Source organism: Delphinapterus leucas, chromosome 11 (assembly GCF_059928025.1).
Source record: "Delphinapterus leucas isolate spDelLeu-1000000601 "Yukka" chromosome 11, BTC_Dleu_Yukka2, whole genome shotgun sequence".
NCBI classification, from domain to species: domain Eukaryota; kingdom Metazoa; phylum Chordata; class Mammalia; order Artiodactyla; family Monodontidae; genus Delphinapterus; species Delphinapterus leucas.
Window position 1 is genome coordinate 56,653,563 of NC_143139.1, and position 27,711 is coordinate 56,681,273.

Here is a 27,711-nt window from a genome sequence, read left to right on the forward strand (position 1 = left end):
GTTATTAATGAGTTGACTTCAAGTTCATCAAAAGAGAGGTATCTGGGTGGACCTGATCTAATCAGATCAGCACTTAAAAGACACTGGGCCTTCCCTCCCCGAAGGCAGAGAGATCGGAGGTGTGAGAGGGCCAAGGGCAGGGACCACATGGTATGGGCCTGAGAATGGCCTTTAGAAGCTGAAAGGAGTTCTAGGATGAGAACAGGTAAGCCAGTGGGGACCTCAATCCTACAAGCATACAGAAATGAATTGTGCGGACTTTCTGAGGAAGCTTGAAAGCAAACCTTTCCCTAGTTGAACCTCTAGATGAGGACACAGTCTGGCTGATGCCTTGATTTTAATCTCATGAGACTTTGAGCAGAGGACTCAACTAACCTGTACCCAGGGAAACCATTACATAATAAATTCATGTTGTCTGAAGCCATTAAGTTTGTGGCCATTAAGCCATTTGTTATGCAGTAATAGAAAACTAGTATACCCTCTCTCTTCCCTGTCTGTTCCTCTTATTTCATCTTAAGGTGGGCGTCAGTGCTGGCATGATATCTAGGAGGTAGCAGGGCCAGTTAACAATCTCATAGCAAGCCTAGAAATATCTGGCTTAATTTCTTGATAACTCTCTTCAGAATGGAGAAATGTGGGATTATTGATACTTCTTTATCCTTAGGTAGGATCCTTACAATCCCAGAGCATCAACATATTAAACATATACAAATGTCTTGTTATATATGAACGACTGGATATTTTAGTAGCTTTCTTATACTGTCCAGTTCTAACTAGAACGTGTGTGTGTGTTTGTATGTGTGTGTGTGTGTGTGTGTGTGAAAGAGAGAGCAGGAGTGGGGCTTGGCTTATTCACAAAATTAATACATGATAAACATTTTTCCATTACAAAGTACCATACATTCAGGCATTAAAATGTTGCAGCATTCACTCAACCTTTGTTGAGAAACCCCTGTGTCCAGTCTTTGAATTTGCCCTTAAATATCTATAACTGGTGACAAATTGAGCTCAAGTAGCTGAAACTCAAGGCATCTATTCATTCAACAAATATATATTGAGCGTCCAGGAGATAAAACCTGGATAAGGGATAGACCTCATCTTCTAGGAGTTTAGCATCCTGGAGATGGTCAAATACATAAACAAATATTCCAAATACAATGACAGATGTGGGCACACCATCAGCGTCTGGCAGTGCAAGGATTACTTTGTAGGGGGCTCTGTCTAAGCCAGGCAGGGTATGCAAAATTCTGTGTATGTGCATTTAGGAGAAAAGAGTCCATTACTTTATATTTTTCTAACAAATCCACGTTCAGGTTTACAAAGGAGAGTGCCCTAAGCAGAGAGAATAAGATATGCAAAGACAAAGAGATGACAGCATATTGCCTGTTCCAGTACAGGTTGACATCATTACCTCACAGGTTATGGACAGGGCCTTCTGACAATTTTTTACTGTTACTGCTCTGGGAGAAGTTCATAAATATGTAAAAACAATAAAATCCTGAGAGGAGAGCCAAGCAAAAGATTTTCTAAGCAAGGTTTTCTTTTTTTCTTCTTTCTTTCTTTTGGCCGTGCTGCACGGCTTGCAGGATCTTAGTTTCCTGACCAGGGCTTGAACCGGGGCCCTGGCAGTAAAAACACTGCCAGGGAAGTCCCGCAAGGTTTTCTAAGTTTAGAATGAGCAGTATCACACAGGCAAAAAGACCACTCACTTTCAGAAAAGCAAGAGACAAAGAAAAGAAGCTTTCCTAGTACAAATTTTGCTCCATCGAACCAGGTTTTAACCATTAGAATCTTCTTTTGGTATGTCACTTTATCTTAATTTTAATTTCATTAAATTTTTAAAACTGGACTGGTGCCCAACTTGAAAGATAATTCTTTACCTTTTCATATTTTCACTTTTTATTTGTTGATTGGATGCAAATTTTTATTGCAGAAAATAAAGGAATCTGAAACAGGAGAGGTCAAGAGGGAGGGATTCAGTCTGTTCAAATGTGTTACAAGTGTTCTGTAACATACTTGCAGGAGCCCCAAACTGTATTACTGGACCAAGCCTCTGCAGACAAACGGGCATCCTACAGCAAGGTAAACTTCCACCATTCACTCCAAAAGGTGCTGCTTGTTTTACAGTCCTGATGCTATAGCAATGTTATCATCAGTGATAGTTTTGCATTCGATTCCAATTACTACTTTCTAGATTCAAGTCATTTGCAAGAGCATGATTTTGTCTAATGAAACAGCAGTTGAAAAATTTTAAAGTTCCTCTGCTTTATTTCTAAGCCCCTTCTTCGTTTATAGTAGATATATTCCTAAGAGCCCAGTGAAAAAATCTAATATCACATATATTTCTCTATTAACAACTTTCCTATTGCATAAATATATTTGACTTCATTGGAAACAAAGACCAAAAAGCAATGTGAGCACCTTATGTTAGATATCTGATTTATCATCCTCAAAACACTGTAATTATATAATTATAAAAGTATAATTATAATCAAAGAAGTTATAATTAAATAGTATAATTATATTATTAAATTACAAATTATAAATTATGCATAGAAATACATCAATATTATAATGAAAATTCCTAAAATTATTAACCTTTTCAGAGATTATTTTCTTTTAACAGTGATCAGAACTTCAAAATGAAGTTAATAAATGTGGAATCTGAGGCATGAACCAACTTTTTAAAAAATCAGCCTTCTTAAAGCCCTGGAAATCCTCACTCATGTGATGCCTACTCATGGGTGGATAAGACTACCTGCACGATCAACAGGCCAGTTTCCCGAACCTTCCCAACTGCGTGTCTGCTGCTCGTCTGCAAAATCGATCAGAGACATTCCATAAACCACGTGACTTTATATATATTTGCATGTAGATCTGAAATGAGCAACCCCAGCATAGCGCTCAGAAATGCCCCACAGCCCATAGCTACTTAACCAGGATTTTCAAAGTCATGGCTCATCTCACTAATCTGATTCTATTTCATCAAGTTTCCAGGGCTGTTTAGGACCTAACTGTGACACTACTGTCTCCTCCCAACCATCCCATTCTCACGTTACAGGAGCGCTTTGAAAGGGCTGCTCTGATTCTAATGTAGCTCCCCATTCTAATATCTCATTTACTCATGTAAAGAATTCACTGATCTGGGTCAATATTATGTCAGATCTCGACCTTCTTCCACACCTCAATCTCAAGACAGTTCCCTTTCCTGTGGAGAATACTGACCTTGCTGTCCACTGGAATAAACAGTGGTGGTACAATGTTGGGCTAATTTTATACATTTCATGAAATGCCTTCTACTGGCTAGAGATTTTGTTGTTCATGGACTTAAATATCAGTGTAAAGAGACATTTATCCCTTTCTCTTTCCTAAATTTTGTGCTTTTTGAACCAGAAAAACTCCTAGATATAGCCTGTGAAGAAAAATTCGAATCACCAAGCCAGCCAGTTTTTATTTGCAGTATTCTGTAACTCAGAGGCCCCTGCTGTGCATCTCTCAGAACACTGCTGATCTCTATTTGAGATGAAAGGTTGTTAATGATTTTGTGAGGAGTGTCCCAAAGCACTTATTTTTATGGAAGGAGTAAGCCACACAAAGTTGCTGTATTGCAGAGTTATTGTGACGATCTCATAAAATAATATATACAAAGTGCTTAACACCGTGCATGGTGTGTAGCAGGTGCTCAATAAACAGATGCTGACTAATTAAGTCTTAGCCGAGTTGGCCAGGCAAAGGTCTGTCTCATGATGTCTGTTTCCTCTGTGACAAGCTAAGGGCGCCTTAGTTCTTCATCACAGGAAGACTGCAGTATATTTTGCACACTGGTCACTCTTTCCTTATATTCAGTTTTTAAAAGCTATTGAGATACAACTGATGTACAATAAACCGCACATATTTAAAGTATAAAATTCATTTAATTTTAACATATGTATATACCTGTGAAACCATCTCCATAGTCAAGATTATGAAAAATTCATTATCTCCAAAATTATCTCTTGCCCCTTGGTAAACCACTCCTTTCTACCCTGCCTCCTTCCCTCAGTAATCATTGATCTGCTTTATGTCCCTATAAGTAGTAGTTTACATTTTTTAAGACATTTACATGAATGGTCTCTAGACGCTGAGGGCCTCAGTCCTACAAATGCAAGGAACTAAATTCTACCAAAAATTGCAGGAGCTTGGAAGAGGACCCAAGCCTCAGATGGGATTGTAACCCTGGGCAACACCTTCATTATAGCCTGTGAGACACTGAGGAGAGAACCCAGTGATGCTGTGCTCAGATGTCTGACCTACAGAAGCTCCGAGATAATAAATGTGTATTGTTTTAGGCTGCTAAGTTTCTGGTAGTTTGTTATGCAGCTATAGAAAACTAGTGCACTGCCACAACAGGGACTCTAGTCAGGCTACCATTTCTGAATATTTTAAACTGTTCCATTATGTTCTAATGAGAAGTTTTCCACCAAAGGGTCTAATACCATTGTTATGGTAGCCTTCCTCAACTGCAGCTAAAAATGTTAACTACAAATTCCATTGACGATGGCATCGGTCTGCCAAGATACTGCAGCTGCCTTTTTATTGTTCACAGGCTCTCTCCAGTGCATTTGATCATTCTGATGACTGATCACATCTCTGCATATGTTAGTCAAAGACAGATGAACTGGAAAGCATTTTTTCTGAAGGTTGGCACTAGGACTAAAAGAATGATGGGTATCAGAACTCTTTCTTTGAATCTCCTTTTCCTCTTTTGTTCCCTCACTCTTAGATCCAAATGAAGCTAAAAATACAACGCAAAGCCAAGAAGCGTCCGTAAGATACACTTGACAGTTCTAACTGACATTTCCCACTGCAGGTGAATTCGATATCTCTACATGCCTGCTCTTCTGGGAGAGCAAGGCCATGAATACCTGCTCTCAGGCTGGTCTAGAGAAAAATGTTCTAAAACTGTGTCATTGGTGTACATACTGCTAGAATGCAGCCATTCTGATACTTTCACATATACATTTTAAAATTCTGTACAACGTTTTGATGACAGGAAGAGACTTTAGACACAAGTGACCTGAGTTTTACTCCTGCATCTCTCAGTTCCTTGCCATACACTTCTGTGTAAGTCAGCTAACTGCTCTGAGCACCAGAGTATTTATCTGTGAAACAGAGATGAGATATACCATCAATTGTAATTGTGAAGTTCAAGTGAGATCATGTATGACATGCATTTAATGATGACTGGCATAGGGCTATTAATGTTATTAATATTAATGTATTAATATATAAATATATTAATAGTGGAGAGTCTTAGACTAATTTTAAAATTTGCATATTAGTAAACTCATGTTAATAAGTACCATTTATTAACTATCTATCTATTATTTGCAAAGTTTAGAGCAAGAGAAAGGGGAAATTCTAGGTTAGAGTAGTACTTCTCAATCACAGCTTCTTTTTAAAGAAAAATGTTCGGGTGTACCTCTTTGTTAATTTGAACAATTTTTATTTTAACACCACACACACACAGCTGTACCATTTCTTATGAAGTGTATTACAGATGATAGATTTATTGATTTGTTCATTCCACTTGACCACAGTAATAATAATTATGATTTGACTGTTAGGCACCATCCTATGCAATTTTAATGTCATCCCATTTAACCATCTACAGCCCTAGTAAGTTCAATTATTATCCCTAACTGTCCAATTAGAGATACAGGGGAAAAAAGCTCAGGAAAAAGAACAGAGTTAGAGATATATATTGAGAACTAATAGTTAAAATTAAGATCATGAATATGAAACTTGAAGAGTTAAGAAAACTGACATCTGCTCCGCCACATATAAGGGATTTACTAAGACATATATACCAGAGCACGGTTTGAACCACAGTCTCTCTGACCCCAGGATTGTACACTTTCCAATACTTTGTTTTAAAATTGAATCAGAAGTCAGGTCTGGTTTTATTCATAGTGGAGTTAATAAGCTCCAGTGTTTGAACACCACCATTTAATCCATGCTGTGAAAAATCTGAAACAGTCTAAAGAATAGTTGGGACACCTAATGTCTGCCCTTGTTAGGTCTAGGGGGAAATTACCATTGCAGTCAAGGAGCTGTGAATCTAGATTTAGATGCTCTGTTCTTTTTATCTGTGTGGATTCAGTGAAAGACCATTGTAGAAAGCAAAGACAAGAAGAGGGCTGTTTCTAGAAAGCAAGTCTAGAAAGGAAGATTAAAAAAATAAATGCTTATTTGGGAGACAATCCTTTGGTTTCTGTGGTTTCCAACATTCTTGTTCACAGATGTCCTATTAGTTTTGTGGTCTATGGAAATGTTATAAAATCTTCAAGACCAAGAAATGTATGTTGATCTTTCCAGGAGGTTAATTACTTTGCCAAACAAAATAGAAGTTCTTCAAAAATGCTCTGCCACTTTGGAATCCATGAGCACCAATTAAGTTCATACTTGGTTATTTCCTTCTAAGAAGGGAAAGGAGAGAACAGTTATTGAGTGATAAAGTGAAAGTCACCCAATGTCTGTAAAGCAGATGAACAGCGATGCCAACGTCGTACAAACATTCTTAGTTGGGATCATGGCTGCTCAGTTAAAGACCTCATTCATTTTCTAGCCTTCCTTACAGTGAGGTGTGGTCATGTGATTAAGTTCTGGCTAATGTAATAGGAGCATAAGTGATACAAAACTCTCAAGTCATGTGTTTAAGAGAAAGAAGGTACTTTCCCTCTCTTAGTTCCTGCTTCGCAGCAGCTATCACGTAAGTGTGATGACTAAAGCTCAAGAAGTCATCTTCAACCACAAAGTGGAAGTTGTCTCAAAGCTGCCTTCCCTGCTCTGGACCGCTTTCATCTGGCCTACCATGGAAGACAGAAATAGGCTTATCTTGTTTAAACTACTGTTATTTTGGCATTCCGTAATAGCAACTGTGTCTATAGCCTAATTAATTTAGAATTTGATACTAGAATTGGAGTTGCCACAACAGAATCTAATACATGGGACCTTGACCTTAAGAGGTAGGCAGCGGGCAGATGGGACAGAGACATTAGAAGCTGGAAAATCGGTGACTCTTACTATTTCTTGGGAATACATTTAAGAAAACTGTTACCTCCAATGCCTTGGAAGGCAGAACACATTCGAGCATGGCCTGCGAGTCTAGGAACTTGTTGCAAAAACTCAGAATGCTGGTGTATATTGGCTGCATTTTGAGACTTTCAGGAAAGACCTAGAAAAAACACCTAGAACATTTGTGAGCATAGGCTGAACGGAATACATTTAAGGAGGTTTTTCTCTGCATATAAACTTCAATCTAAATGGACAAAGAGTCCAGTAATTTAGAAACGTGGATCACTGAAAAAGTTCATTACTTCTACATCCAAAACTGAAACAGAGCTAAGAAGTGGTTCTAAAGATGAAGACTCAGCATGACCTAAGACTGTGCCTCCAGGCCCTCTCAAGCATCCCCCCATACGTCAGTGAGTCCAGTTCACAAGCAATGATCTTGTTAATGTTAGAGGCTTCCTAATTAACCCTGTTGCTCTGGATACCCTCAAGCAGGCATTAATAACATGGGGAGAATGGGCAAAGGAACAAGTCCAGTTAATAAAAGGTCTTCAGATGTAAGTCTGACTAGAGAATATCTTTGGCTACTTGTTTGTGAAATCTGCCTGAAGCCAACAGACTATAAGCCTACTAAGATTTTAAGGAAAATATATTGTTAAAGAAGCCATACATATAGTGTGAAAAAGCCTGTGTTAGCTCAACCTATAAAGCAACCCCTGAGAATATTTCCCAAGAGCAACATATGGTCTCCTGCTTACCTAAAGTTACTACGGAGGATCACAGACATGGAAGAGTGTCCCAGAGGGCAAATCCAGGGACCACAGAGCACAGACGAGGAAGAATTTCCTCAGAGAGCAGAATAAGAGGTTTCCAAATGAACCAACCAAGGACTAACCAAGCTGCCAGACATGGAGGTTCTGCAATGTCCTCCTCAGCAAGATTTCATGATTGCTAAAAGCCAGTGACTGCCCTAGGGTTTCCCATTCTTCCCTGCTTTGACTGAGCATTTTTACTGTGGATATCCTGTCCTTCCTCCATGATTTTTATTGAGTTTGGGTGCAGAACTCTCAAAGACAGGGCCAAGGGCTGGGCCATTCTTGACCTGGTCAAAGGGCCACACTGGCCATAACCTAGAAGGATACAGACCATACCAAGGAGCCATTATGTCTGCTCTGGGCTGCTTGCTCTTAAAGCATTCCATGAGAGAGAAATAAATTTTATATTGTTTATACCACCGGTGTTCTGGGTCTTTGCTATAATAGCTATACCTATATCCTAACTATAATGTCTTTAGGCAATATTTACTGAGATTTCACTGCCATACAATACTACGCAAAGAAGGATCTGAATCTTTTCTCCTAAATCTTCATCCTGGTATGTTTCTGCCATGATTGTGGATAACTGTATTCTTCCATCCAGCTGCTTACATGTATGGTTAACATCAACTACATGAATTTTCTTTTTAGCCTCTGCCTCTAATGTCGTTTTCTTACTGGTTAGGCCTGAACATTGTTGACAAAATGACAGGATTCCATTCAAGCTTGATCTAAACAACAGTGACAAAATCAATATGTGTCTCAAAAAACAGTAAAAAAATAAAACCATAATCCTGGATGCTTCCTGTGGTTAGGATGCTTTTCTCACTTTTAAAACAATTTAAACACTTTTCTCTAAATATAATTTTTTCAGCACTTTGTTTAGTCTATTTATGAGTGAATAGGCCAATGTATATACCTGTACTTAACACACTTCTTAGTATACATATGTTTCCAATTCCAAGCACTGGTCTTCATAGACGATGCGGATATTACAGTCTCAGAATGTCATATAATTTAATTATCATCCTTTAGTGAAAATAAGTGGCACTTATTCATTTATACTTTCTTACCTAATGACTGCAGGGACCACATCCTGAAATCTTCAGACATCCATCTTCAAAAGTTTATTGATCCTAAAAGAGATAAAACCTATGGTCTTGGCCTCTCTGGACTTGAAGTAACTGAGGAAAGGGGAAGGTATTGTGTTCCTTCAACAGGTCAGACACTGTATCACAATCTTTCTTTTAATTTTCCTATTTAATAATCTAAACTACTTTGTGAGGTAAGCATAACAGACAGGGAAGTCAGACTACAAACTGGAGAGTACAAGAAACATAAATTTCTAATTCATTCATAGCTAAACTTAATTTGTACTTTAGGCCCCCATTCTGTGAAGTGAAAGCAACTCAGTCTCATCCACGTTAAGGATACTGACCTTAATTCTTCCCAGAGCTGGCATCTAAATCGGGAAGACTTTATGAGTGTCATGGTAAGGGGGACATATTAGGGGAGCATCTAATCCTCAGTTTTCATCTTACAGCCACTCTGATATTACCTAAGACAGGTACTTTCTTCAGGCTCTAGATCTTTGTTATCCAATGTGGTACTGACCACATGAAATTGGCTGGTCAGAATTGAAATGCATTATAAGTATGAAATATACACAGAATTTCAAAGACTTAGTACCCAAAAAAGCCCCTCGTTTATAATATGCAATTGACTGTATGTTGAAATGATAACATTTTGGATATATTCGGCTAAATAAATTATTAAAATTAATTTCTCTTGTTTATTTTCACTTTTTAAATAAGGCTACTAAGAATTTTAAGATTGCATATGAAGACTGCATTATTTCTATTGTTCAGTGCTGCTTTGGCTAAGCAAAGTCATTTCCACTGTTACTTTGCAGACCAGTGGACCTACTGCTATGAGAAATTTAACTGAGTTTACTCTGACTCAATTCACACAGTATTGCTTAGATATTCTCAGATACAAAGTCTTACATAAGCCTATTTCATTTTTCTCTAAAAATTAAAATAATTTTCATTCGAGGGTCATCTATAAAGTTTTTTTCTACAGGGCTCTGACAGACACTCATGAACTCATACTTTGTTACTTAAAAATGAAAATCCATGCTCTGTTCCTGACCATCAGGAAAACATCAATTTGTGTCACAAATGAATAAGGACTTCCCATAAATTAAAAAAAAAATGTTTGGGGATCTCTCTGAGAGGTGTACAAATGTGATACTATTACAAGATTAGTTGCTATTTGAACTATTTAATTTTCAAAGGGAAAAATTACTCAAAGTCCCTTAAGCAGGGCTCTGTAGAAGTTTATAAAATGCTTTAAATTGCTAGGCACACCTGACTCAAAAAGAAACCAAAATTGTGGTTAACAAAGTCACTAATTATTATTATTATCATTATCATTATTATTACTATTATTTAAGAACACTTAAAATGAGATCTACCCACTTAGGCAATTTTTATTGGTTAATAATGATGTACAATGCTGTATAATGCTGCACAGCTGATCTCTAGAACTTATTCATCTTGCACAAGTAAAATTTATACCCATTGAATAACAACTCCCCATTTCCTACTTCTCCCAGACCCTGGCAAACACCATTCTCCTCTCTGTTTCTTTGACTATTTTATATACTTCATATAAGTGGAAGCAGGCAGGATTTGCCCTTCTGTGACTGATTTATTTCACTTATTAGCATAATGCTCTCAAATTGAATATGGAAAGATTTCCTTTTGTAAGGCTGAATAATATTCATTGTATGTATATACCATATTTTCTTTATCCATTCATCTATCAGTGGGCTTTTAGGTTGTTTCCACATCTTGGCTACTGTAAATAATGATGCAATAAACATGAGAGTACAAGTATTTCTTCAAGAACCTAATTTCAATTATTTTGGATAAATACTCAGAAGTGGGATTGCTGTATCACATGTTATTTCTATTTTTAATTTTTTTAAGGATTCACAAAAACCAACTCAACATTGATTAGAGACTTAAACGTAAGATCTGAAACCAAAAACTCCTAGAAGAAAACATAGGGGGGAAAGAATAATGACATTAGACTTTGCAATGATTTCCTGGATATGACCCTAAAAGCACAGATAACAAAAGCAAAAAATAGATAAGTGGGACTACATCAAATTGAAATGTATCTGCACAGCCAAAGAAAACAATTAACAGAATGAAAAGGCAGCCTATAAAAGGGGAGAAAATAATTACAAACCATGTGTCTGATAAGCGGTTATATCCAAAACATATAAGGAATTCCTTCAACTCAATAGCAAAAACAAACAAACAAACAAACCAAAAAAAACAATTAAGAAATAGGCAAAGGGCCTGAAAAGACATTTCTCCAAAGAAAACATACAAATGAACAACAGGTATACGGAAAGATGAACAAAGTCATTCCTTAGGAGGGCAAAACATCCTGACAGATCAGAAAGCAGAGGAGAGGAGAAAACAGAACCAAGAGAGAATAATTTAGTCACTCTCTTTTCTTTGCAGGAAAATCTTGGAGGCTTGGAAAAGATTTGGGGGAACATTCTTGTCTCTATCCTTTGAGTTAGAACTTGGAAATGGGAGAAAAGTAGAGGCTGTTGAAAAAGCAATAATTAAGGTATTCCTCCCTGCTTGTTGCTAGGACTTGAAAGCAGTCTCAGATAAAGAAAAGGGATAGCTGAGGTTTTAGAGACAGCAGCTAGTTAGAGACGATGCTCACAGTGAATGCACTGAAAGGAACAGGCTCAAGGCTTCTAGCAGAGGCACCACATAATTGATCAGTAAGGAAAATGTGACCGCATTGTGATGAATTCAGATGATAGGGTAAGGCTCCACAGTAGTTCTCTAGCTGTCCAAAAGAAAGTCAAATTCGTTTACCTTCGCACGGTGATACTATAATAACAAATAATTAGGAACAAAATATCTTATCCCCCGTTCTCCCCCGCCCTTTCATACAGACACAGGGTAAGAAGGGACATCAGCTGGACAGGCAATGTCACGGTGAGGGTCGTTTTCCAAAGCAGTTAAAACACAGAGGTCCAAAGGGCTGGTATAAAATACATCCAAGAGAGAACAAGTGCCAAGATCAAAAGAAGAAAAGCTGAACCGAACGTCAGATTCAACAGCAGCAATCACAAAATAGCGTGCAGGAGAGAAGCCAGATGTCCAGAAGCCAATGAAATATAGGAACGAAATCAGGAGTAAGGGGTAAGTGGGCACAAGGTAATATTCATCTAGCAAGTATAAAGCAACTACCTGTTATGTGCCAGGCACATAACATCACAGGTGCTGAGGACTCAGCACTGAGCAATACATGGTGCTTGTCCTCGAGGAACTCGTGGTCTAGTTGCAAAGGTAACAAATAAATAGGCCATTACATACAGAGTAGTATGTCTTATGGGAGCACACAAGCATGGCATTATCGAATTCAGTCTGGGGAGTCAGAGAAGATTTCCAGAGTGTACAACATCAAGGTTTATATCTAAATGATGAGTTCAACTGGGCAGGCAAGATGGTTTGTCAGGGAGGAGGGGGAAAAGGCAATGGAAGAGGCAGAGGGAGAACAGAAGGAGAGCATCGTTCAGGCCAAGGGCAGCATATGCAAAGGCTTAGGATCAACAAAGAATACGAGAAACACAAAGAAGCTGGAAACATGAAAGTGAGAACTGACGGTAGAGAGGGGTAGGAATACCATGTTGAGTTTGGACTTTATCCTGGTGACAAAAGGAAGCATCTGAAGTATTTGCATTTCAGTAACACTAAAATATAGACAGCCAACTTCTGGGAGGTGAGACCGAAGGCCAAGGTGACAGTAGGGAACCTTGGCAGTGATACAGACAAGAGATGATAGTGACCAGAGCTAGGATAGTGGTAGTGGGCACGGAGAAAAGTGGATGGATTCTGAGAGTTACAGGTAGAATACAGAGGACTTATTCAATGACTGGATTCAAGATTGAAGGAGCTCTTAGATTTGGAGTTGGGCAAGGGACTGAGGCTCCAGTACTTTTTCTGTGAATAAGGACAGAAGTATCTTAGTTCCAAATTCTAGGGACTTGTGTGGGCCAGCCTACTGTGTAAAGACAAAGTCTATGAGGACTCTTCGTTCTTTGAACAAAGCTTCGTTGTGTAGGGAGGGAACATCAGAGGAAGGCTGGGGCTTCTCTGTTCTGATTTGTGACAATAGCCTCTGAGAGATGAATGACAAAGGAGCAGTCACAAATATAATCCTCTCAAAGGCAGACCAGGTCCTGGCCCAGCTGGAGGAAAGCCATGTAAAAAGCTTGCCATTTAAAAGGAACTCTATGGTACATCACTTTGTAATACAAAGACTATTTTTATATCTCAAGGACTATACATCAGATTAAGCTTCTAAAACCTAATAATGACAGGTAGTACAAAACTGGATGTAGCAGAGTCTAAGAGGAGAAGACTGCTTGTCAACCCCTGTACAAGCAGTGTGCAACCCCTGTACAACCCTGTACAAGTGTCTTAACGGACTCCAGTATATTTTATGACTAGAAAATGTGAAATAACCATCTTGGAAATTGCCAACTTATTAGAAGCCTACTTACTTTAGGCAGTATCCAGTCACGATATCCAACTGACATGATGATTTTCCATTATTTTTGTAAGATAAAAATCTAAAGAATCTTTCCCAATCATACCTGTAAATTAAATATTTTATACTGTAAAATATCTATGGATTATAACAAAATATTACAGTCAATCTGATACTCAATATCTCATCCAAAGATGTTGACTTTATATGTAAATATATCTAAGAATATTGGAGTGGAATAACCTTACAGATTTTGGAAAACACAATTTAAATGGAAAAGAATAACTTGGTTTTAGGAGCCACTTGGCACTACTCACTAATATTAACAAGCTACAAAAAAATTGAGAAGCTAATGTTAATAGCACTTTTTAAAATTTGAAAATTACACTTTGATATTTGATACATTTAAAACAACTGAATTTGTTCTGAGTACTTTTGGCATGTAATTCAATCTTTCTGTAAAATACTGTTTTTCTCCCCTCCAGAATCTTATTCTTCCAAAATAGACTTTTGCTTTCTACACCTTATGATAAATACACAAAATTCATATTCAAATAGTTTAATATATGTGCTAAAATAAAAATCATGTTCCACATTAAGTACACATTAAACTGTTTATAGGATACAATCTATAATCTATACATACGCACAAATTAACTATACATTTTGATGAAACTTCCCAAACTAAAACAATGTGGATGAAGTCTAATAAGTTAACTATGTTTACATATTTTCGTATGTGAAGTCATCATTTTACAAATTACAATTTTTCATATCATCTTTAGGCTCTCTCATGGGAGAACAACCAATCAAAACTCTAATGGAAGGTTCCATAAACTTTCTATGGAAGAAATTCTTACTTCTCTAAAGCTTTGAAATGAGACTGTGAAACAAAAGTACATTCAGAAAAGACCCTGAGCACACAGTGAGGGATAAAGGGAGCTGATCATAAGCAGTGTGGAGGGAGATGATGCCCCCCCCCCACACACACACTGTGTTCTTGAAGAACAGAAATGCTCTCTGGGGCAGCGGGAAGATGGCAGTCCTACGCTAAATAGGTTCAGCTTTGCAATGACTGGCCCATCAGGATCAATCAGGTAGAGAACCTTGTAGAGCCAAACACTGAGTGGAGGCTTTGCATATTTAGAAGAAGCTATTATATATCAATAAGACAATATGAATTTGAAGACTAGAAAAAATTACATTGCTTTTGAAAGAACAAGTATTTATTATGATACAAAAGCATTGAAAAAAAATGTTGAGGCAACAAACTCAATAGAGCAAAAGGGGAGAGGGAGGTTTGTTGTCTAAACTGATTCTTCATTTACCCAGTTGCCTGAGTTAGAAAATTCCACCACTAACAAACATTTGGGAGAAAAGACAGAGCAAGATGTCAGAAACAAAGGCCAGTTGAGAAAAAGCTGAGAATGGGCAGGAAGCACGTTGGAGGAAATTAACTTGGCAGTAAGCTTGCTCTTATGAGAGCAGTCAGATAATTGAATAGCCAAATGGTTTAGCAAGGCCAGAGGTAATACAAGCAAATCCTAGGACCAAGAAATACTAATTAATGTAAGTAGAGGGGGTCCATACAGCAACAATTCTAAAAGAAAATTTGGCGTGGGGTAATCAAATCACAGTAGGTTCTGAATTGGGCCTGGCAGTTGAGAGACAGAACCTAACCTTCTAGGAGAGGTTACTGAGCCTTCTCAGTTGGGGTATCAGGAGCCAGCCAAGGAGCCAGGGTACATGGCGTCGTTAATCATCCATTCATGTATTCATTCAACAAATGATTTTGAATGCCCACTATGCGCCAAGCACTCCTCTGGTAATGCAGTGGTACACCAGGCAGGCAAACCTCACACTCGAGGAGCTTATTTATGGTGGAGGAGACACACAGCTGGGGTTTTGGAAAAAAACTTTCATAATAGATAAAATTAGAGTCAGGAAATAAAAACAGGAGTCAGGAAAATCAGGGCCCTATCAGTTTTATAATATGGAAAATTGAGAAATTCTGATATGCATAAACATGCATGCCTAATTAACCACACCACAAGCAATACAGGTGAATTAAAACAAGATTAATCCCAAATCTCATCAGATTCTCCCATCTATCCTGAATCTCTCCCTATCACACACTCCATGATATTGCCAAGCCCTACAAATTCCACCTCTAAAATGCCTCTCAAATAAATCTCCTATTTCCCATGCCTCACTATTACTCCTCTACTTGTCTCTCATAATTTTTCATTAGCATTAGATCTTTCCCCATTCAATCCAATTTGCACACTGATCCTAAAGTTCCTTTTCTGAACCATGTATCTGACCATGCTCCATTCCCTTGATCAAAAGCCTTCAACAATTCCCCACTGGTAATTTTCAACATTATTTTCCACCCAACTGACAGGATAGATAAAATTGAAATCCACAATTCCATGAATAGAGCCCAAATTTGAAAAATCTGAAAATATTTCTCAGGGAAGTGTAACAAATTTCATAGCATACTTTAGTTTGGGTAGGTTTGGGAACTCCCAAGCATTCACAAAAGCATTTTACAAGTGTTTGAGTAATAAATGGGGCCATTAACAATCCATTCATGTATTCATCCAACAAATGATTATGAACGCCCACTGTGTGCCAAGCACTCCTCTGGTGATGCAATGGTACACCAGGCAGGCAAACCTCACGCTCGAGGAGCTTATGGTGGAGGAGACACATAGGAAATGTTGAACAAATGAAGACTTATTTTTAATATAATTATTTATATTATAGTTGTTAAAAGTACTATGAAGGAGAAGGATAGGATGTGAGGACACTGCGTAAAAAAGGACTCCTCCTCTAACTCAGCAAAAGCGGTTGGGGGAAACTCACCTGATGAGATGATATTTTAACAGAGATTTGAAGCAGGTGTAGGAGTTAGTCCTGGCAGATGAAAGAACTTGGGTAAGAGTTCCCAAGAAGTTTAGAATTTAGACAAGCGTGATTGCAGCCTAGTGAGTAAGAGAGAAAATGTCTTAAAATGTAAGACAGAGAGGCAGGAAGATTTCTGGAGTGAGTGGTTAAATTATGGTGTCTTATGACTGAAATAAGTAAGACTAGAAAAGGATCAGGTTTGGAGGCTGTTGGAGGACGGAAAGACATCAGTACCTGAGTTTAGTTTAGGACATATTGAGTTTCAGGAAACTGAGATATTCAAGTGGAGATGTCAAATGGGAATGGAACTCAGAAGAGACACAAAATTCCATTGTACATAGATCGTTAGGTTTCATTAGAAACAAGATGGTGTTTAAAGTCATCTTAATTTACCTAGGAAATGAACACAAAAGGAGAAGAGGGTCAATAACAGTCATAGAAATTCTAACATTAAAAGATGAAGACAGAAGGATTAGTTCCCATGTAGGACTGAAAAACTAAAGAACCGGAAGATAACACACTATGGAAACCAAGGGAAGTCAGTGATTCAAGACATAGGGAGTAGTTTACGGTATCAAAAGTGATGACTGGTCAAATGGGGCAAGAACTGTAATGTATCCATTGAACTGATGATCTCTCTCCTCCATAAAACTATGACTCAAAACTATACTGTCAAGTTAAAGGTAAACCAGAAGCAAACTCAACTGATCCCCCACTCCCAGGGGGACTGCAAGGAAAATCCTTGGGGCTGAGAAGCAGCAGGGAAAAAACAGTTATTCGTGGGACAGTGTGGGAATACACTGCCCTCCCCAGAAAAGGCAAAATTTCCTTATATACTTGGTTATGAAGATCATTTATAAGGGTTCTTTGAAACCTACTATAAAGGTAAATTCCTCCAGAAAGAATTGCACTTGCTTTACCCTAGGGCCTTGGGCAACTAGAATTTTAAAGTAAAACTATGACTTCAGGTTTTTGTATGTTTTTTTATTGGACAACTCAGGACTAAAAGTAGTTTCAAGGGGCAGATAAAATAAATAATATGACCTTGTATTATACCTGAAATAAACAAAAAAGAATTTATAGGAATGGAAAACATAATACTTGAAATAAATTTTTAAAAATTATTGAAGGGATTAACAGTAGATCAGATCCAGGGGAAGAGAGAATTGGTGAGCAGGAACAAAGTTCAGAATACAAGAGAGAAAAGCAAAGAAATTATGAAAAAGAGGTTAAAAATAAAAAATATTGAGAAGTTTAACATACGTACAATAGTAATTCTAGAAGGAGAGTAGAGGGATAATAAAAAAAATGTAGTATTTGAAGAGATAATACTTGATTATTTTCCAAAACTAACAAAAGGTAATAGCTCCCAGATTTAAGAAGTTCAAGCAGAATAAATTTTTAATGATCTATATCTAGAAATGGAATAATTAACATTTAGAATATTAAAGATATACAGAAGATCCTAAAAGCCACCTGATTACCTTCAGAAGACAGAAATGAAGTGAAACCAAATTTTCCACAACAGTAATTAAAGCCAGAAAATTGTGTAATAATATCATCAATATACTCAAAAAACACAACTGCCAAAATGTGCTTTTGTACTCAGAGACTAAGGTACTTCTACACAAACAAAGAAAGATAGCCTGCCACTTTAAGGCCATTTACTAAGGGAAATTCTAAAGTAAGCATTTTAGGAAGAAAGTGACCCCAGACAGAAAGTTTGAGATGCAAGAGGGAATGAAAAGCACATAAGATTATAAGTTTTTGAGTAAATCTAAATGAATATCAACTGTTTAAAACAATACTAATACTGTCTTGTAAGGTTAAACACCAGAATTAAATTACACAAAAACAGTAACGTATAAGAACGTGGGGTGAGGGGGATAAAGTTAAACTGTTCAAAGCCTTTTAAAATTATTATTATCCCAGAGAAAGTTAAAGTTATTGATTAAATTTAGATTTTAGTCTTCTTTAGTTTCAAAGGTAATCAGTAAGTAACAGAAACAGTATACAGCTTCTAAACTAATTGAGGGAGAAATGTAATGAGAAAAAAATTAGTTGTAAAGAAGGCAAGCACGGAGAGAGAAAAGAACCTAGAAAAAATAAGCAAATAGAATATATAAGACAGTAGATGTAAACCCAGATATATCATTAAACTAGACATACAGTCAGTGCAACTGACTAAATGATATAGTTAAGATTGTCAGATAAAAAGAGAACATCTAAAACATAGAACAACAAAAGAAAGGAACAGTGAAATGTACCAGGCAAAAATTTTTAAGTTGCTATTTATCAAGGAAAAGATAAAAGCAAAAAGCATCACAAGATAGAGAGGATCTCTTCATCATAATAAGTGGTACAATTCACCAGGGAGATAAAATAATTTTAAGTGTGCATGCAACTAACTCCATGGCCTCAAACATATGATTAAAAAATTACAAAACACAAAAAGAAATTTAAAAATTCATGAGTATAAGACATATGGCAATAGTACTTTCCAAAAATGGATGCAACAATTAAATGATCCCACATCCAGGGGTGGACCCCATTTCTCCACGCCCTTGAGCCTGGGTGGGCCCTGTCCCTGCTTTGATCAACAGAGTATGTGGGAGTAGTGCTGGGCCAGTTTGGGGCACAGCCCTTAACTAGCTGAGCAGTTTCCTCTTCCTTTCTCCTGAGTCTATACGTATATGTCTCACAGAAGGAAAAAAAGAGAGAGGGGAGAAAAATGAGGAGAGCAGTAAGAATGTGGAGGAAGTGTGTGCAAGCAACCTATCTGAAAGTCTGGCTATGATGGTAGCAGAAAGATGGAGCCATAACCAGAGGGAGATGTGGAGGTGGAGAGGAGGTTTGTGGGATTTTTGTTTGTTTGTTTTGGTTTGTTTAAGGTGGGGGCTATTGGATGTGTTTAAAATGTCTGAATACTGTCAGGAAGGATCCAGAATAACATCGAAGGTGGAGAGATAGGAAAAGATTTTACCGAAGAATCGACACCACTCAAGGAGGCAAAAGGAGCTGGGAGTCAGGGCACTTAAGAAGGGAGAATTCTTTCGCTGTGACTGAGAGAGCCATTAAGTTCCCCTCAGCCTGGACAGTTTTCTTCCTACTTAGAGGCTCCTGATCTCCTTTTTCTTAGAGTATTTACTTTAGCGCAATTATGAATCCTTTCTGTGACCCTTTGAGATGTAAATTTTCTACCACCCAGGAATGTCCTTCTCAAGGACCTGGGAGCCATCCCATTGAAATGTAATCGTCAACAAGGATAGGGTCATTATCTCCCAGTCTCAGTGGGAGGATAGGTGCCTGACTTCAATAAGTGCCAATTAGCAAACACAGATGATCTAACTGCATTGCCCAACCTCTTCCTAATGTCCTCCAGTATTTTTCCGCTAGTTCACCCCAGCATTTAAAAACTCTCCCACTTTTTGTTTCAGCAGAGTTGGGTTCAATCTCTCCCCCACAGTGCAAGAGTCTTGTATAAAATCTTCCTTGCTGTTTTTAATGAGTGTCTGGTGCAATTTCTCTTTGACACCTGTAACAAGAGAGGAGAAAGGATGGGTACAGAGGCACTTGGGTTTGCAGATACAACCTCAGGAATTTGAAGGAGTTCCCTAAAATGGCCTTGATTAGCAACATATATATGAGGAAGCGTTACCTACTGAGAAGGAAAGAGTGCAAAGCTGTTCAAGGGCTTGAGGAAATTAGAGATGGTCTGCAACAGTCATTGTGGAGAAATGAGGGAGCAAACTGACCAGAGAAAGTCAGCAAGGATGCTGGAGAATATTGAAGGCCCAGCTGAGGCCAGTAGTGATGAATGTATAATGATACGACTGTGATAGCTCCCATTTTATAAGGGAGAAAACAACTAAATTTAGCTAATTGAACTTTGAATTTTGAACTTCATCACTAAATCTTTTCCTCACACTTTGCCTCTTCACAGAACATTAGGGTACTTTAGGGTAGTAAAAATACACCACATTTACCACAATACACCAAATCTTCATGTTTTGAATCCCCTCTTGCTTTTCTAAGATGGAGTCCAGTATGTCCTCTGGACCTCCCTCACTGAATGTTCCACCGAATTCCTAAGGATGCTGCCTGTAACCCACGTGGGAGTCACCTCCTCTGAGAATTCTGGGGGATGGGGCATGGGGACTGTCTCACGTATAATCACTGCCCCTTCCAAGAGCCCCAGGTTCTGCTCCAGTGTCTGCTGCTGCTGCTACCTTTCTGTTCACCTGACTGCAGTCAGTCTTCTTCCCACAGGTAACGGTGCCAGCTGCTGACAACCTTCTCTGGTTCTTCCTGTCAGCAGGAAGGTTGCCACTTTTCATGACTAGCTTTTTCAGAGTGGCTTTCCCCCAGAAGAACAGCTGAGCCCCAGAGGACTAGTTCATTCTTTTTACCACAGCCTCTCCTTCCTAGAATACGGGGAAACTCCAGGTGTGAGGGGAGTAGCATGAGGCAGCAGAAGTCACATGCCTCCCAGGGCTTAGTTGTGTTTACTTTCTCCCTTGTGGTGACTGTCTCTCAAGGACCTCAGGGTCTCTCTTCCTCTAGTCCAGCTTCCTTAAGAGATCTTTCCCCTAGTCTATGAGACAAGTGTGCATATATATGATCTCCAAATGTTTTGTTCATGGGCTCATGGACTTCACGCACAGGAAGGAATATAACTGATCATCTCTCCCCATGCTACTGGACAATCTAAGACAGTAAGAAGTGTCTAGAATATCACTTGCCCAAAGGTCCGTTGACTCAGCACACTGACAATCTCTGAGAGGCAGGTTTGCTTCATTTCACAGTCTCAACTCTGTCCTATGTGCAATAGTTTGGTCTGTAACTGGTCTGTAACTGTTATGAATGTTTGTGCCCTCCCCCCGACCCTAAATTCATATGTTGAAGCCATAACCCCCCAATGTGACTATTTGGAGACAGGGCCTGTGAGGAGGTGATAAAGATTAAATGAGGTCCTAAGGGGAGGGACCTAGTCCAATAAGGCTGGTGCCCTTATAAGAAGAGGAAGAGGCACTAGCAACCTCTCTCCCTCTCCACCGTGTGAGGACACAGAGAGACACCAACCCTGCTGGCACCTTGATCTTATATTTCCAGTCTCCAGAACGGTGAGTAAATAAATTTGTTGTTTAAACCACCTAATCTACAGTATTTTGTTATGGCAGCCCAAACAGACTAGGACAGTAGGATAAAACAGGATATGGAGACTTTTTCATATGGAATTCAAGGCTGCCCCAGCAGACTACTGCCCAACTTTGAAGTCTTTCTTATGCAAAATGTACTGTCCTGCTTATTTTTCTAACTAACTGCCCAGACTCTCTCCCCACTCCAACTTTTATTCATGTTTTAAGATCCCATTCTACTGTTATACTCTCTGACAGACGGCTGTCATGGGTTGAACTGGTTTGCCCCCAAAGATATGTTCAAGTCCTAACTCTCTGGTACCTGTAAACATGACCTTATTTAGAAACAGTCGTTGCAGACTTAATCAAGTTAAAATAAGGTCATACTGGATTAGGGAGGATGATGATGCAATGACTGGTGCCTTATAGGAAGAGGAAAATTTGGACATGACACACAGGGAGAATGCCATGTGACGATGCAGGCACAAACTGGAGTTATATGCTGCCACAAACCAAGGAGCACCGAGAGCTAGCAGCAACCGCTGGAAGCTAGGAGAGGGGCAGAGTCTCCTTCTAAGTCCCCAAGGAATAACAAAGCAGACACCTTGATTGCAGACTTCCAACCTCCAAAACAGTGAGAGAATAAATTTCTATTGTTTTAAGCCATCCAGTTCGTGATACTTTTTTTTTTTATGGCAGCCCTAGAAAACGAATACAATGACTGTCCTTACCCTTTCTCTAATCTCAACAAAATTAACTGCTTCCTGTACTCGTCGAATAGGGCCTTGTGATTCCTTCACTCTTAGCATAAATATTTATTGAGGGACACTGTGTACACCAAGCTCTCTGCTAGACGTTGAGAGTACAACAGAGACCAAGATGCTGATTTCATGAAATCTAGTGGAAGAGGCAGGAAAAAAAAATCCAGAAAACAGACAAAAATAAATGCACATTCAATAAAGGTGAAGAACAAAACAGAAATGGAGTTTAAAGTGGAGAACTTTGGGCGACCAAGAACTTTCTAAGGAGGTGACATTTAAGCCAGGGGACATTATTTCTCGGTAGAGAAAAGAGCTAGCAGCAGAGTTCTGAGCCAGAAAAGCATTTAGCTCCTTGTGAGAAAGACTGAGACCAGACTGGGAGGGGCAGTGCTACGAGATAAGACTGGAGAGATTGGCAACGGCCTTCCCTGCAAGGCTTTATTAATGTTTTTGATTACTCTGGTTGCTATGAATTGGATGGGGATGGCAGTGGCAGGAAAGGACATGTGAGGAGCAGACAGCAGGCTGTGGGTGGTCCAGGAGTGATAACAGCATCTTAGACTAGGATAATGCCAACAGAAGGATGCGGATAGATTCCACATAAATGCTGGAGTAGAAGCAGCAGGAGTTGCCGGTGGAGCAGTACATACCATTGTCACAGCAACGCCTAACATCTAGCTTGTCACTTATATTTCTCGCTTTCCTTATAGACTTCAGGGTTTGGAAGACAGGTATTGTCAGAATTATCCTTCAATTTCTAACACTTGGCATAAAACTCAGTAATCATTTGTTGAAATTAAAGAGAACATTCTCTGACTTTGCATCATGTAGACACAGTTTATGTCTAAGATCCAGGTAAGCCAGATTGCACAACCATAAAATTCAGGTGATCCAGTTTACTATGGGTTTATAATAGTTGTATTCTGAGATGATTGTTTCCAGGTCCTAAATGGATGACTCTTAACAATCACAAACTATAGCAAATCACTTGAAATGAGACTGCTTTATTTGGGGGAAAGAGACAGAGGCCAAGTGGGTCTGAAAATCACTGTAAATTTCAATCATCTCTTAAGTCCTTTTCATTTCCCAGGAGCAATGGTTTGTATTATGGGGACTTTAATTCAGCTTCTTTTTGGGTGGTCCCTTCTGGAGGGGTTCCTCATGGTTAGCTCATCATGTTGGTACCACCTCGTCGTTAAAGCAGGGTATGTGTTGAAGGGTCAATGTTAATAGAATCTGCAGCAAGATCATAGCTGGACAGCACAAAACCACATTAACTGACCAACATCTCTTTCCTCTTACTCGGTGTGCAGATCGTCTCTAACGATCAAGAATGGTCAAGACCATGGTGCTATAGCTCTTTCATACATTTCTGTGCATGTGGCATTAAACAGTCTCTAGTTCAAAAGTGATTCCTTTTGAACTAAAAACAAGCCCTTAAGTCTTAAAATGTGGGCTATATGAACCACTGAGTACAGAGGTGAACTGCTGAGATGTCTTTTCCTGGGTTTGTTTCATCCAGGGCAGAAGTCACAGCAGGCAGCTCCCAGGCCAGATCCAGCCTGCTGCCATGGTCATTTTTCTTTTCCAAAAAAAACTTGAATAATCAGAATAGAATATTTTTAAATTACAAAATTGCATCTAAAAGATAGTCTGGATTTTGTGTTTCTTTTGAAAATAAAGAATGGAATCTCTAATAACATGGGTCATGTATGTGTCCTGGTTGAGAGCTGAGTAGAAACCTCTCCTTCTGTCTGGGCTGTGCTGCCCATTCACTGCAGGCCCACTTCACTCATTTATAGCTCTTGATTGCAATCTGTGTGCTTTTTTATTTTTTTAAGTTAATTTTTATTGGAGTATAATTGCTTTACAATGTTGTGTTAGTTTCTGCTGTACAGCAAAGTGAATCAGTTTTATGTATACATATATCCCCTCTTTTTTAGATTTCCTTCCCATTTAGGTCACCACAGAGCACTGAGTATAGAGTTCCCTGTGCTATACAGTGGGTTCTCATTATCTACAGTAGGTTCTCATTATCTATTTTATACATAGTAGTGTATATATGTCAATCCCAATCTCCCAATTCATCCCACCCCCTCTCCCCCTTGGTATCCATAAGTTTGCTCTCTACATCTGTGTCTCTATTTCTGCTTTGCAAATAAGTTCATCTGTACCATTTTCCTAAATTCTACATATAAGTGATATTATACGATATTTGTTTTTCTCTTTCTCACTTACTTCACGCTGTATGACAGTCTTCAGGTCCAACCATGCCTCTGCAGCTGGCACTATGTTGTTCTTCTTTATGGCTGAGTAATATTCCATTATATATATGTACCACATCTTCTTTAGCCATTCCTCTGTTGATAGACATTTAAGTTGCTTCCACGTCCTGGCTATTGTAAATAGTGCTGCAATGAACATTGGGGTGCATGTATCTTTTTGAATTATGGTTTTCTCTGGGTATATGCCCAGGAGTGAGATTGCTGGGTCATATGGTAGTTCTATTTTTAGTTTTTTAAGAAACCTCCATACTGTTCTCCATAGTGTTGTGCCATACACTAACAGCAAACGATCAGAAAGAGAAATTAAGGAAACAGTCCTATTTACCATTGCTTCAAAAAGAATAAAATACCTAGGAATAAACCTACCTAAGGAGGCAAAAGACCTGTACTCAGAACTAACTGTAAGATACTGATGAAAGAAACCAAAGATGGCACAAACAGATGGAGAGATATACCATACCCTTGGATTGGAAGAATCAATATTGTGAAAATGATTATACTACCCAAAGCAATCTACAGATTCAATGTAATCCCTGTCAAATTACCAATGGTATTTTTCACAGAATTAGAACAAAAATTTTTACAATTTGTATGGAAACACAAAAGACCCTGAATAGTCAAAGCAATCTTGAGAAAGAAAAACAAAGCTGGAGGAATCAGGTTCCCTGACTTCAGACTATACTACAAAGCTACAGTAATCAAGACAGTATGGTACTGGCACAAAAACAGAAATATAGATCAATGGAACAGGATAGAAAGCCCAGAGATAAACCCATGCACATATGGTCACCTAATTTATGACAAAGGAGGCAAGAATATACAATGGAGAAAAGACAGCCTCTTCAATAAGTGTTGCTGGGAAAACTGGACAGCTACATGTAAAAGAATTAAGTTAGAACACTCCCTAACACCATGCACAAAAATAAACTCAAAATGGATTAAAGACCTAAATGTAAGGCCAGACAGTATAAAGCTCTTAGAGGAAACTATGGGACTTGTGTGCTTTTGTGTTTGTAATGCTTGCTTCTAGCGTCAGTGCAACCATCAGGCACATCAAAACCTTGGTAGGAAGTGTAGGGCACCCCCCGGGTCACAGGTGAAAGACCGGGAAGGGCACCACAAAAAGCCTAAGCCAGAACACAGGACATTAAGGTTCAACGCTTCCCAAAGAGCACACTTCTTATTATTCCTGTTTGTTTCAAGGTGAAAAGCTGGGATTTACCTCCCCCTAGAGACGTCACTTACAAAGCCTAGTCCCCTGCAGTTGTCCTGCCAGCAACTGTTTTTAAACTCACCTTCTAGCTTCTTGCTGACAATATGCTCAGAAAGGCAAAAAGATTTCCTTAACACATTTCACAATACAATTTCAAGCACAGCATTCAGAAGCATTAGAAAAGAAGTGTTTAGTCACTTTCTATAGACTCTGGAGTTTTATTTATATGTTTAATTGTTTTTTGAATAGGTAAAATAGTCACATGAGTCAGCATATCAAGACAAGAATTTGGATGAGAAAATTTCCCATGGGCACCCTTCTAAAATGAAACTTTCAGATCCTTCCTTGACAAGGTAGCTAAATAAATTCTACACGGGGTAATTTGGGAAAATGTATTCCAGGGTCAACAGATAAGCAGGTTCATTTTATAACAAAGGATTAGCACCCTTCAATTCAATTGAAATCTCCCAAGGAATTCAAAATGGTTTACAGATTAGCTCTCCTTTCCTATAGTTTCCATCTAAACTAAATGATCTCTCGTTTAAGTGGTTCTCAAAGTGAAATTTAAGAATTGCCATGACTACTACATGAGGCTTTATTTTTATAAGGCTAAAAGTGGTATAAAAATGATTTTGGTAGTATTTTTAAATCTCAATAGAGGATAGCAAATGCCCACTTCTCTCCTTTCCCATCTTTTCTCATACTTTCCCAGTGTGGGGAAAAAAAGCAAACAGATGAGCTGACAGACACAGTCAGGCAGAAAGAGAGTGACAGTGAGCAAAAGATGATTACAGAGAGAAAGACACAGCCAGGGGTATGGGAGGAGGGTCAGGAGGAAGGATACAAGAGGGAGGGAGAGAAATGTCACCAGGGAAAATCCAGGGTCAAGGAGAAACAGGAAGTGCAAGCCACCCAACGCCCATCCTCCTATGTCTGCGTTATGAGAGCAGGCTACTAGTTCTCTGGGTTGCCAAGTCTCAATGCAATTCTAGTAGGGTTAGGCAGGGGGATTACATGGATAAATTTAGAGCATTAAATACCCCTAATCCTCCCCGCAAATTCCGTAGCCAGAACTATTAATGAGGAACTGAATTAACTAATTTTAGTTTTACTCCTACTCCCTCCTGATTAAGACTCGATCTGGGCCAATTTAGATGAGTTACTTAAAGCCAGATGTAAAGGCATTCTAGCTTGGCAGTTGTCCCGCATGGGGTAGATACATCAGACCTGGCTTTCATGGAAAAGTTCAATTTATCCAGATAATCTTTCTCCAATGATACAGGAGGATCAGTCTTTGGTCAAGGATAAACACGTAGTAGCTGGATTTTCTAGCTTGGATCTCCACATGGGTAATGTTTGAAACTAGTAAAGCCCAAACGATAGGTTCTATTCTGTTATACACCATGGAGAAAACTGCGCACAGTCTAAATACTGATCACTCAGCATGTGTGATCATACACACAATGTGACATCTCTGATGGTCCCAGACATGTCACAGCGAGCCAGCTCACATGTTGAGCGCTCCTCTAGGCCATGTGTGGCACTGGGTCTTTCCCATGTTAACCAAGCACAGAGAGCACCACCTCCAGAGCACCAAGTCACGGTGAGGGTTGATGGCTGATGATGGAGCAGCAATTTGCATTGTGAATCAAGGAACACAGCAGGTAGCATTCACCCTCTGGAAGAGAAGCTCCTGTTTAAGGAAGTTGTTTCAAGCTGAGCATCAGAAAGGAGAGGATGATTGACAAACAGGAAAATAAGCAGAAAGCATCCCAATTATTCACAAACTATATATAAGGTCACAAGCCCTTCTCCCAAACCTTGGGGCCAAAATGTTTTAGAATTCAGAATTGTATATATTTCAGAAATGTACTAAAGTGTGTATATTATATAACCTCCCACCAAGGCCTGAAGTGGGACTGAGAAATCAAATGCACCAGTATT